This window comes from Colobus angolensis, unplaced genomic scaffold (genome assembly GCF_000951035.1).
Source record: "Colobus angolensis palliatus isolate OR3802 unplaced genomic scaffold, Cang.pa_1.0 Scaffold100, whole genome shotgun sequence".
Taxonomy (NCBI): Eukaryota; Metazoa; Chordata; class Mammalia; order Primates; family Cercopithecidae; genus Colobus; species Colobus angolensis.
In genome coordinates, this window is record NW_012110920.1 from 5,952,607 (window position 1) to 5,960,947 (window position 8,341).

At 40.5% G+C, this 8,341-nt stretch overlaps 1 long non-coding RNA gene across 1 annotated transcript; it reads left to right on the top strand.

The window, feature by feature from the left end:
- The first annotated feature begins 1,170 nt into the window (after window positions 1-1,170).
- On the top strand, window positions 1,171-4,534 carry LOC105508942. Its single transcript, XR_001001353.1, has 2 exons — window positions 1,171-1,492; window positions 4,268-4,534. It is a non-coding gene; the product is annotated as an uncharacterized LOC105508942 (long non-coding RNA).
- Window positions 4,535-8,341: the final 3,807 nt, after the last annotated feature.

An 8,341-nucleotide genomic window follows, 5' to 3' on the forward strand; every position in this document is an offset into this window, starting at 1 on the left:
GATAGGTCATACAGCCACCCACTGTAGGCCATAGTCCTCTAAGGGGTCCCAGTCTCTCAGTATTGTATTCACAAACCATGTGACTGCAATTTAGCCATAAAAGTGATCCTGACTTTTTCATGAGCACAGAGCAGTCTGTGTGAAGGGGTAAGCTGGATCAACTGGCCACATGTCCCAGTTAGCCTGGTATATGGTAGGTGTTCAAGGTTTGTTATACTGAAGAAGAGGATTCTGTATGGCAGTTAGTAAACTGAGTGTTACACAGATTATCTCACTGATTCTTTATAAGAATCACAGAAGGTAGTGATTTGCCTCCAAATTTCTCAGATGAGATCGAGACCTAGAAAGATTACCTAACTTGGCCATGGTCCTAAATAAACTGAGGTTGTCTACCACAAAGACTCCATCTTTCCACCATCCCAAGTTGCCTCACATGCTCCTAGTCAGACAGATCATCCTACATTCAAATGAATGTAGATAAAAATGTCTTGGCCAGGCGCGGTGGCTCAAGCCTGTAATCCCAGCACTTTGGGAGGCCAAGACGGGTGGATCACGAGGTCAGGAGATTGAGACCATCCTGGCTAACACAGTGAAACCCCGTCTCTACTAAAAAAATACAAAAAAAAAAAAAAAAACTAGCCAGGCGAGGTGGCAGGCGCCTGTAGTCCCAGCTACTTGGGAGGCTGAGGCAGGAGAATGGTGTAAACCCGGGAGACAGAGCTTGCAGGGAGCTGAGATCCGGCCACTGCACTCCAGCCTGGGCGACAGAGCGAGACTCCGTCTCAAAAAAAACAACAAAAAAAACTAGCCAGGCGAGGTGGCAGGCGCCTGTAGTCCCAGCTACTTGGGAGGCTGAGGCAGGAGAATGGTGTAAACCCGGGAGACAGAGCTTGCAGGGAGCTGAGATCCGGCCACTGTACTCCAGCCTGGGCGACAGAGCGAGACTTTGTCTCAACAACAACAACAACAACAAAATGTCTCTGATATATTTTTTTCTTGAGTGAGGATTTAGAAAAAGTTCAGGTCTGTGCTCAAAAATACCTTTGTGAACAAATAGGAAGCAATAAAATGGGACTCTGTAGCCAATCCATGGTTGGTCATGTAATAATCGCCTTGGTAAATTTACAGATTCCTTTATTTGGACAAACAATTGTTTGACAATGGGAAGATACGCTCCCAACATGTAGCTGGCCTCACCAGAAGGTGAAAATTGAAGAAAAAATCATTCAAACACCCATATACTAGATCTTTCTCATTTAATCTTGAGGTTTCCATATTGAGAGGAGTGAAAGGAGATTTCTGTACCCTTTAGCCAAGATTGTCTGACACCAATCCCAGGAAGATGTTTTGAAAGAAGAAGCCATCAGCCTTATGACTCAGCTCTCAGTAGCTTCTTCAGGATCTTTCTTTTAAAGTATCATTTTAAAGTCATGCATTATAGCACTAAAAAAGCTAAAAGAATGCTAAAATTGCACTAAATTCAACCATGCCAGTAAGTACAGCTATTTCCATTTATTCCTATTCAGAACTTGTCCGTTCAAAAACATAATTTTATATAATTTAAACCACAGTATAGGTACAATTTGATTGTTTAACCTAAAATTACACAATAAATATTTTCTATATTACAAAATAAGCCTCAAATCTATCATTTTAACGGCTACATAATATAGTATTATAGTGCATGATATTGTCATTTATTTAACCATTCCTGCACTGTTCAAATTGTTTCCAATTTCTCAGTATTGTAAACAATGCTAAAATGAAGACTCTTCATGTATACAGCTTTTTCCTACTTTAAGACTATTTTCTTAGGTTATATTGCCAGAAGTACGATTATAGATTCAATTTGGTATACTATAGACTTTTTTATTCCAATTGATGTATTTCTTTCTAAAGATATCTTACTTTTTTAATATTGCTGTTTTCTGAGTATATGTAAAACTTTCACCAAGATCTCACTGTTACTGTCACTGTGCAAAATTCCCATTTTGAAGCCCTAAACCCCAATATGATAGTATTTAGAAATGAGGCCTTTGGGAGGTAATTAGGTTTAGATGAGGTCATGAGGATTGGGTCCCTATAATGGGATTAGTGCCCTTACTTCTAAAAAAAAAAAGACACCAACTTGTTTCTCTGTCTCCAACATGTGAAGATACAATGAGCAGACAGCCATCTGCAAGCCAGCAAGAGAGCCCTCGCCAGAAACAGAATCTGCTGCCACCATGATCTTGGATTTCCAAGACTCCAGAACTGTGATAAGTATCTGTTGTTTAAGTCACTTGGTCTATGGCATTTTATTACAGCAGCCTGAGCTGACTAATATGCATTATATTTTCTGTTTTCACATCTAGTTGGTATAAAACCTAACTCCCTTTTCATTATTTGACGAATCCATTTGAACTCTAATCACATATTTACCTATTAATTCAATTTACATATAACGTTTCAATGTCTCTATTTGTAAGTGCAATTGAAAGTTGACAGAGGATTCCGTGGGGATAAAATGAACAGTGGTACAGACTGGCCATTACGGATAGAGATAGTATCTGTTAGGTGGGGGAGCAGGAGTGGGACAAAGGATCTACCTTACATTTTCTTACCTTATTAATTCATAATTTTTGAGCATCTGCAATGTGGTAGGTATTGTATTAGGTGCATAGAAACAGAATAGCAAAGAAACATGGGTTTCCTGCTCTCAGATACCTTATAATCTAGTGAGGGAATCAAATAAGAAAAAAAGGAAATTATAATACCATATCAGAAGTTTGTGTTGAAAATAAGTTCAGGGACTAAAGAAGCACAATGAGGGAGGGGCCAAATCAAATATTAATGGGGAAAGGAAGGCATTCAGTTAGAGGTGACATCAAAATGGAAATTGGGCAAGCTAAAGTTGGAAAGATGAAGAGGAAAGCAGGCTGTGGTGGCTTACACCTGTAATTTCACCTACTCAGGAGGCTGAGGTGGGAGGAACCCTTGAGCCCAGGAGTTTGAGACCAGCCTGAGCAACATAGCAAGACTCATCTCTAAAAACACATATACATACATACATACAACATAATAAATAAAACTAGCCAGGTGTGGTGGCACATGCCTGTAGTCCTTCTTAGTAGCTCTGGCTAAAAGCCTTGGACTTGGCCAGGTGTGGTGGCTCATGTCTGTAATCCACGCATTCTGGGACGTTGGAGCAGGAGGATTGCTTGAGCCCAGGAATTTGAGGTTGCAGTGAGCTATAATTGCACCACTGCACTACAGCTTGGGTGACAGAACGAGACCCTGTCTCAAAACAAATAAATAAAAGCCTTGGACTTATCCTCTGTTCCTCTCTTTCTCGGCCAAACATATTTAATCCACTTGTAAATTTCATAGGTTCAACCTTTAACTGTATCTAAAGTACAATCACTTCCTGCCAGCTCCAGACTACCATCATCTCTTCCCGATTATTGCAATTGCCTCCTATGAGAATAGTCCTGATATATCTGGCACTGCCAGTTCTGCTCCTGCCCCCTGCCTTAAGCCTCAGCACATTCTCAACACAATCCTCAAAATAAAACTTTCAGACTTTATGCCATGTCATGAAACTCCTCTCTTCAAAAGCGTCAATTGGTTTCCCATGTCACTCAGAGTGAAAGCAAAAGTCCCTACAACAGCTGAGGCTGAGGTGGAAGGCTTGAGTCCAGGAGTTTGAGGCTTCAGTGAGCCATGATCATGCCACTGCACTCAGACTGGGTGACAGGATGAGACCCTATCTCTAAAAAAATAAGAAAGAAAGATGAAACAGGAGCATGGAAGAAGATGGGCTATAATGGGGCGACTGAAGAGAGTTCTAAGTAGAGGCGGATAACATGGGCAAATGCTCAGAAGCAAAAGAGAGCTAGCATAAGCGCAGAAAGGAATAGCATAGTATGGCTTGCTAGAGCTTCCAGCAATCAAATATGGGTGAGATGATTCCCAGATCCTTTATCCCACTCTCGCCCCACAACCTCATGGATGCTATCTCTATCTGTAGAGGCCAAACTGCACCACTGTTCATTTTATCCCTACATAGCAACCTCTGCCAATTTTCAATTGCACTTGCAAATGGAGAAATTGAAAACCTGTGTTGCTTCTGGGTTGATATGGAGTGATAAGCTGGGAGCATCTGACTGGGCATGTTTTTCTTTATGTGTTGGAACAGAAAAGAATCTGCATAGATAGGCAGCACACAACAAATCGCAAACCCAGCAGCGACTGTAAAAGCATGGTCTGTCTTGTGTCTCCACCCCAGGCAAGCCGGCTCAATTTATTTCTTCAGACATCACTCCGAAATTGCCAGAGTGGTTTCCCACTGACAGACTTCATCGCTGCACTGTACATCTCTTCACTACAAAGGGAGAGATGAGACAGAGACAAAAAGAGAAATGGATTTACTGTGCCGGGGAAGTTAAGCACACACTGGGCTGGAATTTCATTTCCACTGAATTAGAAACTCTGGCTCAGCACGGATGACAATGCTCCTTTAATAACACAAAATAAATAAAACATGGAAAAGGTTTTCCAGTTTGCTTTGGGGGACGTTCATGCACACATTCTCTGCCTCTCTCCTCTCTAGGAACATTGGACACTTTCTGAATGCCTTTGTGCTACTTCAAAGCTGCAAAGATTGACCTTCGCCTTAAATAAAGTCTGAAAATGCTTGAATCCCTGGGGAAACAACCGCTGAAGCCTCAACAAATCCATCATTTTATCAAGTCCCAAGACCTGGGGAGAACAGACAACACATCAAGCTTATAGCCACTTGGGTTGGGTGATCCTTGGACACAGCTGCTCTGTGATACTAGAGATGCGCCTGAGAGAGGACAGGTAAGTCCTGTCTGAGCAGCACTCTCCTGCTGGCCCATCACAGCTTCAGGAGCTCCTATGCAGGTCAAGGGTTGTTGTGGTGATGTGGGCTGGCAAAAATTCCAATGTAATTTCTAATCCTGCCCTTTGCTCATTCCAGCCCCAGGGAAGTCACCATTTTTCAGGTGTTCTCACCTTATCTCATGCTCATTCCCCAACTAGCAAAGGGATTTTGAAAGGCATTGGAGAATACAGTGGCTTTCTGGGTTTGGGGTGTTGTTTTTTTTTCTTTAACATAAGACATGTTTTAAGTACTGTATATGTGTTACTGATAGAAGGGTGTTTTATGTAAGTTACTCCTTCCATGACAACTTCCACCAAGAGGTGTACCACTCTCACTTACCAACTTTGAGCCACTTCCTCTTTTAACCTTTTTCTGACCTCATTTTCTCCTGATATGATTGACCAGGTATTTTGCTGTACTCAACAAGTCCTTTCTTTTTAATAGCACTATAACCCTTTCTTGAATTGATCCATTTACATGTCTAACTTTCCTACTGAACTATAAGCTACTTGTGGCTGGTTGCATTTTCCAATGATGGCAGTGAAAGTATCTCCTATTATACATGTTATTCTACAGTGTGACCTGACACACCTTCCATTAAGAGATAGGATCTATGTCCTCTTCCTTGGACTCTAGCTGGTGACTTGCATGTAACCATTACAATGCAGTGGATGATTCTGTCTGACTTCTAAGAAAAAGTCAGAAAAGATTCTACAAGTTTCTTACAGCTAGGACATCCTCCTTTGGAATCACATAGGAAGTTCAACTTCTGCAAGGCCACCATGCAGCAAGGAAGCCCAAGCACATATGAGGCCACATGAACACTGACAAACAGCCCCAGCTGATGTCCCAGCCATCGAGTTAATCTACTGCCGGAAATATGACTGCCAACTATATCTTCACATGGTGTTAGTTCTCAGTCATCTAGTCACCCTCAGCCTTGAGTTTTTTCAGCTGAGGCCACAGGCATTGTGAAGGAGAGCCACCCTAACCTCACCACACCCTCTCTAAATTCCTGATCCACAGAATCTGTGAGCAAAATTTATAAAGCGTGGCACTTTAAGGAGGTTCATTATAAAGCAATAGTTAACTAGGATACTACCAAGATAGAAACTATACCATTTGTGTTTGTATTCTTAAAGTAAGGGTCAATAAATGTTGATTGTATGAATGAATGCATATTGTTAAACAAACAAAAAAGCATGTGCAATCATGAACCCAGATGTTACATGTGCTAAGAGTAAACCTCACAACAAAGAACATCTTCTACAAAGTCTTAGGGGAACTGGGAATAAAAGCTAAAACATTATTAGAACTTATCAAACAAATCTGCCTACTGCTGGTCAGAAATAGGCCTCGCTTTAGGGTGACACATATTTGCAAGCTTCAAAAGAATGTTCTTTGTTGATATTTAATAATTTATTGATTCCTCACTTTGTAGTTTATCTTATAGTTTCTTTAATTTGGGTTGGTATTGCAAAGGAGCTGAGTGAAAATCAGGTGTAATACATTTCTCATCTCTTTTGGATACATTCCCAGAGGTTCAGACTAAAATGACTCAAGGTCTTTTTCTATAAAAACAGTTTTGAAACAGATGGTTAACTGTTTGGTATTCACTGATTGAACAATAAAAATATAAGTTTTCTTTTAAGGTGTGAGAGGGATAAAGGAAGAGAAGAAAGAAAGAGATCCAGTTAATTACATTAGTTTCTGTACAGATTCCTGTGAAGTGATAGAATTGAGGACGAAGAGAAACAAAAATGGAAAAAAACACAACCACCACAAGCATTGTTAGGACTACGGTTTTGTTTTGTTCTGTTTAAATTTTTTTTCTCATCCCCTCTACCCTGGGGTAATTAGACACTGGAATGTATCTAGTGAGAATGGGCTAGGAGACGTTGTACTTGGGATTCTGAGTTGGACCACTGCTCCTATGTAAACTTCTGTAACTGAGGCTATGAATTCTGTGATGTTGGAGAACTATTCCCCTAGGTAGAACAAAGGTTTTATTTGCTGCATGGCAGGCGTTTCATTAAATAAATCATACATTCCTGGAGGTAAAGGAAATTAACAAGAAACTTTGCCTAGGAGGTTGGACATATTGTGCAGGACTTCAAATAAACTGGAGTGCACTTTGCAATTCAGAAGATGTATATATGCTGGAATGTGCAAAGGCAACACTCTTTTATTTACACAAATATATGGTGATAGCTGTATACAAATATTTGTGTACATATATGCATATGAATACAAATGTAATGTTTATGTGTATATACATTTTTAACCTTCTTTACAATGGAGAGTTAAAAAAAAATCTGTATTTCTTATGCTTGCAACACAACGTATGCCTGTGAATCATCTTTGTTCCTTTAACAATCATCTGAGTGATGATGGAAATTGTACGTGGTATTAGGAAAGCAAGGAAAACAAAACATGATTCCTGTTCTTGGGCACCTCAATTCTAATGGGAGAATGGAGAACACTCAGGCTGGCCTTAAGGCAAATTGTATCTGTACAAAATATCCAGTGATCTCAGAGTTGCAGTTAATTTAGGAAGCATTTTATTAAGCACCTATTGTGTGCCAGTACTAGGCTTAATGTTGGAATTACAAAAAGGATTAACAAAAGCCCTTCCCTCCAATAGATTATAATAAAAAAGACGGAACTAGAAATGCAAACAAATAATTGTAATCCAGTGGGAGATGTGCAAGAATAGAAGTTTGCATAACGCGGAAGTCAGCATGCAGGAGGAAGGGATTAACTTTGATTGGAGTGTAAAAGAGGAGAAGGAGATGGCTGAAGGCATAGGAAAGCCTCAGTAGACATTGACATTGAAGCTGAGTTTTGAAGAATAAATGAAAGTTTCCAGGGGGAAATCATTAGTGAGATATTTCATGTGGAGAAAGCAGGATATGAAGTGACATAGTGATACTATTTTATATAGCATGCTTTGTTCAGAGAACTTCAAATATTGTTCATGATTGCTGGAGTGAAAACAACGTGTCAATATGGCACAGGCTGGAGGCAAAGAGAAGAAAGGAGAAAAGAAAATGAAGTGAAGTAAGTGGGAAAAGGGCTGGAGAAGTAGGAGGAAGCCATACATTCTTCTGAATGTAAGTAGATGAATGGTAAAGCAGTGGATGAAGAGTGTTAACTCTGATACCCATTGATATGGTTTGGCTCTGTGTTCCCAACCAAATCTCATCTCAAATGGTAATTCCCGTATGTCGAGGGTGGGACCTGTAATCCCCAGGTGTTGAGGGAGGGAGGTGACTGGATCATGGGGGCAGGTTCCCCCATGCTGTTCTCATGATAGTGAGTGAATTCACACAAGACCTGATAATTTTATAAGTGTTTGGAAGTTCCTCCTTTGTTCTTTCCTGCTGCCTTGTGAAGCAGGTGCCTGCTTCCCCTTCTGCCATGACTGTGAGTATCCTGAGGCCTTCTCAGCCATGC